At 37.1% G+C, this 8,820-nt stretch overlaps 1 long non-coding RNA gene across 2 annotated transcripts; it reads left to right on the plus strand.

Annotated features, from left to right (window-relative positions):
- Window positions 1–502: 502 nt before the first annotated feature.
- LOC126484405 (uncharacterized) lies at window positions 503–8,606 on the plus strand. Of its 2 annotated transcripts, XR_007587848.1 has the most exons (7): window positions 503–806; window positions 1,968–2,114; window positions 2,214–2,357; window positions 6,729–6,869; window positions 6,954–7,123; window positions 7,206–7,335; window positions 7,429–8,606. It is a non-coding gene; the product is annotated as an uncharacterized LOC126484405 (long non-coding RNA). The 2 variants fall into 2 exon arrangements; XR_007587847.1 differs by having other exon boundaries at window positions 6,954–7,335.
- The last annotated feature ends 214 nt before the right edge of the window (window positions 8,607–8,820 follow it).

Here is an 8,820-nt window from a genome sequence, read left to right on the forward strand (position 1 = left end):
TGAGATTGAAATACTTTTGGGTGTGTGAATGTAGCAGCAAATACATTTATTATGAACTAAAACTTGGGAATCAGTCTATTGTTGATTGGAATGAATACTTTAGGAAAGGTTTTATTGCTGCAGTTTTAGAGTAATATGATAAACTAACTGGGAAAGATGTAAGTGTGCAAAGCAAAAATCGGACAAGGGCAATAACGCTCCAGGGGGATGGGAATTCGGCATGTGGTTATGTTATCACACAAGGCTGGTTGGTAATAACACACACTATATACATTTATTGAGCACTGAGACAGAAAGAACAAACATGGCAGAACACAAGTTGCGCGCTGAGGGGAGAGCTTCGTTTCACCCGAACGAACTAAGGAAGTGACGTCGAGATGACGTAGCCTAGCGCTCGCAAAGTATATCGATATATCTATCGGCGACTAGCTGACTACAAATCGAGCTGACGTAGTGGCGGGAGAAAATTGAGTTGACGTGAAAGTGGCGGGAGAGTCTTGTGTTTACACTTTACAGGCTCAGTGCTGTAGAGTTCTGCTGCTGCGGTATGTCGCAAACTCCTGTTTCGGGCACTTCGTCGAGTATGTCTACTGACCGTGTTGAAGACCGGGAAGTAGATGTGTTCGAGAGGTTAATGCGTTCATCGCTGAAAGATGTATGTATTGACAGAGAAGGCGACATCCATGGATTTTGCGAGACAGAAGAGGATGTTGTTCATCTTCTGAGCAACTTGCGCGTCCATGGCTACGCATACTCGGTTAGAAGAAGTGCGTATTATCGCCAGCCCCCTTCAGGTGCTGCTAAATGTAAGTGAAAGTGTTCCTAATTCGTTTTTGTGTTCAGATGTAACATAATTACATAATTGTTACATAGATGTATTCCATTTATATCCTTTGGCTGCGTTAAAAATAAATGTAGTTATAGTTATTTGTAGTAAATAACGTCGTTCGTAAATCAGATTCGTACTTTTCTCGAGAAACATGTCTTGCATATTTTCATTCTGTGAACACATTACGCTTTTCATTCTCGCACTACGTACTGTTCAATCGAGTAAATCAGTCGTAGTAGGATGGGGAAGACAGCAAGCCATGTAGCACACACGAAACAATCGCCAAATAACATTAATGGCTATGTAGCTAAAAATATAAATTTGCTTATGGGAATGGATAACTAAGAATGAAATTTCAAAAAGGACAACCATTGTCAAAGTTTATAGAATGATGCCTACAAATAGAATTTGTTACTGTAGTGGGAAGGAAACAATTAGTTTTCTCCAGATACATCAGAAATGGAGAAATGTGGAGAGAGAGAGAGAGAAAATAAAAAAAAAAAAAAAAGAACCCACGCACACATTAATAGAATGCCGTGAACAAAAGACATGTGGGAAGAAGAAATGAAAGAAATTGATTTTGGAAACATTTAAGACACGCAGGGATTAAAATGTAACTCAAGTGTAGGTACTGATACTTTTTTTAATTGAGTATTGTAGCAGCATCAACGCACGAAATGCCAATCTTCCTGCCTCTACTCTGGCAAGATTTTTTACAGTGTATCATAAACCTCACTGACCACAGGCGACTCTGTATTGTGTATCTATTGAATCATTTGGGTCATTGTTCCTGTACAGTTAAAACAGCTTAATTTACAAAACTATCTACCCATTAGTGAGTGAAAATACTGCAACTGAGTACTGACATCACTTCCATGCTGTTTGCTTCAGTGGTCAAAGACAACTACTTGTATCCAGTAGTGAACTATATCCATTCGTGTATGAATAAACTGATCTTGATTGTACTAGTTCATGACACGGTAATTGGTTTTTGCACTAAATTCTGTTGGTTTTTCATGATGCTATCATACATATTTTACATAGGCCTGATACATAAGTTTCCATGTACATCAGTGGCCTACCCCATGTATGTGCAGTGACATGATTGTAGATTTAATTAAAATTCTGTTTTTACCAGACGAGACAGGCTTCTTCTACAGCCACACAAAAGGCAACATACCAATACAGTTTTTTGGCCCTGTTTTCTGTGTTGAAAGCTTAGTGAAGAGAATGTACTCTTGGCCCGTTATATCATAAAAAGGAGAGTCCTGTTGCAGATCATCTGGTAAATAAAATAAAGATCTAAGTAGCAATTACATATATTTTCAATCAAAAAGGAATAGTTACAGGGACTTATTAAATTTTGTTTATTTTATACATAAAGGTGGACCATGTTAACCCAAAGAAGAAGAGAAAAGTTCTCATGGACACACAAAAGAAAGGCTGTCCAGCAACATTGGATGTTAAGTGTGTCAGGGTATTCCCCGATTATGCGATAAACTCGGCAACAGACAGTTAAAAAGAAAGTGTGAGTATCCAACTGAGTAATGTGTGTAGATATATTAGCCTGATAAGTTACATGTATGTCATTTGTCTAGCTCTTGTATATAAATATTTGTAATTCATTGATAAATTTGCATTGTATTAAAGGTTACTGAGAAACTGAAACTCGACTTGGAGTCGACACAGGTACCAAAAAGTTATCTGCGATATTATGTGGCTGCCTCCCAAGCAAGCTGCCATAATCATGGCATTGAATGTGTGAAAATGATTGGACACATACACCCTTTGCTTTCAAAAGAGATCAGGGATATAGTTACAAAGGGGACGAACTCAGTTCGGATAATTAAGTTAGAACTGGAAAGATTTGTGGAAAAAAATTTCACTGGGGAAAACAGACCAGATCGGATGAACATAACGTTTTACCCAACAGATAGTACAATTTATAGCCATATGTATCGGGCTCTGTTTGATTTGAAGAAAACTGTTATTGACCAAGATGCATTAAGGAATCAAATTAATGGGTGGGAAAAGGAATCGAAGGCTGAGAGGTTTTTTTTCAGACCGTTTACAGATGACAATGGAAAAGTGCAGCCATTGTTTTTTTGTTACCAGCACAAGTGGCAAAGGGAACTTTTGAAAAAGTATGGTAGGGTATGTTTGTTTGATGCAACATACAAGATAACGAAGTATGACATTCCATTATTTTTCTTGGTAGTGAAGCTAATGTATGCTATTTAGTAGTTGGGATATTCTTCATTCAAGTAGAAAACACTGCTTCAGTCAAGGAGGCTCTAGAAATTTTCAAGGCATGGAACCCATACTGGAATCCAGTTTCATGGGTTACAGATTTCTCTGAGCCTGAGATACGGGCAATTGAAGGAACATATCCAATGTCAAGGGTTTATCTTTGTTTATTTCATCGAAAGCAAGCCTGGCGACGGTGGCTTAGCAAAAAGAACAATTTAGACATACTGGGTGATAGTGAGCAAATTCTGAAGCTGTGGGAAGGAATTGCTGAGTCACCATCTGAAGAACAATTCTTAACTGCAAAACAAAACCTTCAATCTCATGAATTGTTAACTAGAAATTCTGGTGCACTTGATTATTTTAATAAGCAATGGCTTTCAGTATTTGAAAGGTGGGTGAAGGCCTATGAGGACAAGGAGAATTTCTTCACCAATATAACTACTACTAATGGTGTTGAATCACTAAATAAAAGAGTGAAACATTTTTTTCTTAGACATTCAGCAGATAAAACATTGACAGGTGTTGTTAAAGTTTTAATAAATGATTTCCTCCCTAGCCTGTTTAAAAAAATATTGTCTGAAGAATTCAGCTGTGAAATCTTACAGCAGAGAGATTCCTCACTTCTTGCATAAAAAGTCACACGAATTTGTGAATCACGTAATGAAAAGATATTCTTCAGCGCGAACTGAACTTACCGAAAGCTCAGTGAGAGAAATGGGTGAGGGATTATTTTGTGTAGAAAGTGCCGAGGCCAAGGATTGTTACTATGTGGTGAATTTTGCAAAGCCTAATTGTGCATGTGAAGACTTCCAAAGGTGGAAATATCCATGCAAACATTTCTACGCAATTTTCATTTATTACCCTGGCTGAGGCTTGCATAAGTTGAATGACAGTTACAAGAACAGCCCTTTAATTTGTCTCGATGAGACCTTTGGGTTTGGCTCAAGCAGCAGTTGGTCTGAACCTGCCAGTCCTGTATTGCAAAGCTCAGAGGATACCAGCAGTGAGGAGGCAGTAAACCAAGGCAGTGACAATCCCAGAAGCTCAACTTCATCAGAGGAGCAAGATGCATGGGAATTAGCAAGGCAGGTCATAAACCTGACCCACAACTGTAAAAACAGAGAAGCAATTGCTAGAACGCTGTAGAGGCTTCGAGAATGTGTGGACGATTTAACATAGTCAAACCCACAAGCTGGTGGTCTTCCATTATCAGGATCTAAAAGCGGAGCGGTGTGTGTGTGTGTGTGTGTGTGTGTGTGTGTGTGTGTGTGTGTTTGCTTTGATAATGTTTTGTGTGGGAAATTCAGCTTCTTGGTGTACCACATACTGCCCAAGTCTCGTAATCACACTGTATGAAAATGGATGCAAGGTGTAAGATACATGCTTTGCTTGAACAGCTGCAATCTGAAGTATCCTACCTCTCTGCCGAAGCAAATTTAGCTCCAAGAATATGTAAGTCAAAATAAATTTCTTGTGCATACATTTTCTAAAACTAATGTACTACAACTATAATCATTGAAAGAACTACTTACTTGCATTGATGCCCATACCAATCACCCTGGACTAAAAGAGGAACATAAATAAAATACAAAATACAGCTCAGCCCCCTGAATCAGTTAGGCATGAACATAGCAAGACAGCCAGTAGTATTTATTTAAATTTAATAAACCAGTTGCTGAAACCAATTTGATTTTATATAATTGGTGCTAAAATCTAGGTCAGGGCCAGCGATAGTCAAAATGGTGCTTATCTACTGCTCATTGGTTGGCGAGCGAGTTTTGCGTAGCCAGAAGAATGATTCTTTGACATATTCAATGAGAGACAAGAACAGACACAATATACTTCTAGCGCTGGAATTGTAAAGCATTGTTTTTTTTCTGTTTCTCATTGTATCCATGAGTTTTGAGAAATATTTTGTGACAAGGGGCGCAAGCTATAAATTACTGATTTCAGTGATTGTTCTGCATGATGATGTCATCTGCTTGTGTATATCTCATGGATTAATTGCAGATACATGAAAATGTCAGATGTGATGGTGAAATGACTCTTAAAGAGTAAGTGGGTGGAATCGTCTGGAAGTGCAGCATAAGCCTCCACTTTGAGTAACAAGATCAATTTTTTTTTTTTAAATTCCATCGTGGAAGAAGGTAGGTGGATCAGTATTCATTGATAGTTGCACGTGTGCTGTATTAAAAAGCACCGTTCCACCTACATTCTTCCATGATTTAAGTAAAAAACATTGATCAACTTACTCATTGTTCTTGTGTACATTGATTGCATACCAACTCAAGAGGAGAAAAATATTTCACTGCTTTCTCGAATACAACTTGGGTTGTGACACTGAACTCAGTTTTCAGATGCTAGCACAGTTTAAATATCTGTGACTCAAACAGGGAGCAGTTAAATGTATGATTCTTGTTTACAACAATGTTTCATCCTTTCTTTCAAATGTATTACATTGAAACATATAGTCTGCCTACTGCTATCTCATTGGCTGTATAACACAGCTGACACACCCTCTTTTGTTCCATTATACTTCACAAGAAGTGCTGAAAACATTCCTGCGCGAAAGGTATAAGTACGCCACTGGCCCTGTTCTAGATTTTTCACAATAGTTGGTTCAAAACTTTGTATAGAGTATAGGGGTATTTGGTAAAAGTCATGTCACACACAGTGTTAGATTTTTTCCATATTGAAATTTTAATGACATGTGTTACATCTGCAATTACTTCTGTAAAACAACTTGTTAAGACTACCACCCATGAGGTGAAAGCAACCTTGCAGATAGAGTAAACAATTTAGACAGTGTTGCAAGAGGATCTTTGATGGTTGATAATTAAAGACAATGGGTTAAGCCCTTAGTCACTGCTGATAAACGTATCCTGTAAATTGTAATTTACTACAATGAAATTTGTATGTCATGGCAGGCAGTGTTCTACACTTTGCTAAAGACGAACTGACATGTTGCTGCTAATTCCAAATTCACACAGTATGTTTGACATTCACTATCCAAAAAGTAGAAATTGTCTGTTGAAGATCAGCTTTAATTGAGGACTTCCCAATTGTGGCAGGCTTAATGAAGTAGAATATTAACATTACAAAAAGGATACAAAATGTTCTCACAAATTGGTACAATGAAAAGATTGATAACTCTTAGCTTTCAGCCCAAAGGCCTTCATCTGAAATAGAAAAATACACACCCATGACCAATGTCTCTCACTACTGTGGCCAGAATGTGTGTCTAATTTGTATTTCAGATGAAGGAGCTTTGGCTGAAAGCCAAGATGGATAACAGTGTAAAATTGTTATTCCATCCTGGGCTTTGCATTGTTATAATATTACCATTCTTATACATGTTATGTGTACTCTGCATCAAGTAGAATGAATCAGTACTATTTACCACAGTTACTCAGTGTACATACAGATTATTATATTGCAAAGGAAATTTTTCTCAACACCTTGTCAGTCATATATAGACTGCAGTAGTGATAGGTAAGAATTGCAATCTATCTTTTATTTTAAAGCTGTGGGTGGTGTGGGGGTTATCCCCTTTTGCAGTTAAACGTGTTACATATGCTTCATCATTAAATATGTTAAATATGTATTGTTTACCCTTTTTTTGCTTACTACATTATTTCACTGTTCACAGGTACTGTGTTCTTGTGCCACATTTAAAAGCAGCATTCAGATCAGCTTTTTTGGTTCTTTTGTATTGCATGGGAGCAATGGGCAAGCCACAAGCAAAATTTACAAAAGAGTTGCAGTTGCAGATCACTTTGGCAACATCAAGGTATGTCAGTATCTGCATTGATTTTTGATTAAAATCACTTGCAGGCCAAGTTATTTTAAAGTTAATCATTGTATTCCCATTCAGGTGACACAGTTGTCTTCTCCCAGCAGCGAGAGGCAATGTTGTGATCATTCCTCTGAACCACCTCCTCTCGTAGAAAGTGTAATTGACACACAATGCTTACCCAGGTGTGGTAGTCCCTACCGTTAAAAATAAGGTTGCTGTGGCACATTACCAGGTTGTGTATCATCAAGGTTCGTAATGTGATAACATTTATTTACATGAATTCTTATTACAAGGCAATTTCTTTAAATTAATTTTGCTTTCTGCACTTAGTCAAGACCGTATCAGTTTAAGGGAAAATATAATGAACACAAATGAGTGAGTGCTCAGCTACAGTTTCAGACAAATGGCTGAATTTTCCAGGTTTTCTGTACAGTGAACAAATTACCACATGGAGACAGAAGTGAGTATAGTATCTGATTCTGAATTATATTTCTAGGAGCATGTTATTTTACCACTTCAGTGTACAAGATTTGACAATTTTATATTGTTACAGGTTTCTGCAGAAGTGGCCTTGGTGTTCAAGTAAGACAAAGGCAAATTTCAGATTTTTTTTTTAATCATGATGCTATTACATCATCCTCAGGATAAGATGTAGCTAGTGCACACATTCTCAAAGTCTGTTAATGTTTATAGTGCTGTAGGTCAGGTTTATAACCAGCCTAGCTAACTGCCTTTCATCTTGTTCCTCTGATGAAGTTGAGCACAATTTCTTCCCACAGCTTCAGAATTTGCTCACTATCTCCCGGTTCTAAATTGTTCTTTTTGCTAAGCCACCATTGCCAGGCTTGCTTTCGATGAAATAAACAAAGATAAACCCTTGACATTGGATATGTTCCTTCAATTGCCCATATCTCAGGCTCAGAGAAATCTGTAACCCATGAAACTGGATTCCAATCTGGGTTCCGTGCCTTGAAAATTTCTAGAGCCTCTTTAATTGATGCAGTGTTTTCTACTTGAATGAAGAATATCCCAACTACTAAATAGCATACATTAGCTCTCACTAACAAGAAAAATAATGGAAAGTCATACTTCGTTGTCTTGTATGTTGCATCAAGCAAACGTACCCTAAACCCTACCATACCTTTTCAAAAGTTCCCTTTGCCACTTGTGCTGGTAACAAAAAAGCAATGGCTGCACTTTTTCATTGTCATCTGTAAACGGTCTGAAAAAAATCTCTCAGCCTTAGATTCCTTTTCCCACCCATTAATTTGATTCCATAATGCATCTTGGTCAATAATAGTTTTCTTCAAATCAAACAGAGATCGATACATATGGCTATAAATTGTACTATCTGTTAGGTAAAACATTATGTTCATCCAATCTGGTCTGTTCCAGCAACACTAAAGTGCACAAACCCCAAAGTGTTAACGAACAAACTTCAGTTAAGTTTTATTTGCAGCAAGTGTGTTTCTGTATTGCATCCTGGTCACTAACTGATTTCCTTACAACAAATAAGCTCTGAGCACATGGGTGTAAGTTGTTTAATCTGTGTGGTAAAACAATATTTTAGAAAAGGTTTTTCATTTATAAAACAGTATCAACTCAAAAAAACTTATGTACATTGCTCATAATTTGTTGTGTAGTCAAAATACACATGTTGGAATGAATAAATTCAATTATGTAATTATCATTTCCTTTGGCAATGAATCATATGAGCTAAACATGACATTAGAGGGAATAGCAATTTTCAAATCATATTTTTCAGTGCATACTCTCGTGTGTGCATTGTTCCTTTAAGCTTACACACAATCTGTTGTTCAAAATGACTAGTTGTTACAGTGTTTTTAAAATGTTTGTACTATTGTACATGTCAATGTATTTTATGTTTTGCATTTATGGAAGCACACATGGACTATGTATGTGAATTGGACATATGAAGAAATGT

Source organism: Schistocerca serialis, chromosome 6 (assembly GCF_023864345.2).
Source record: "Schistocerca serialis cubense isolate TAMUIC-IGC-003099 chromosome 6, iqSchSeri2.2, whole genome shotgun sequence".
Classification (NCBI taxonomy): domain Eukaryota; kingdom Metazoa; phylum Arthropoda; class Insecta; order Orthoptera; family Acrididae; genus Schistocerca; species Schistocerca serialis.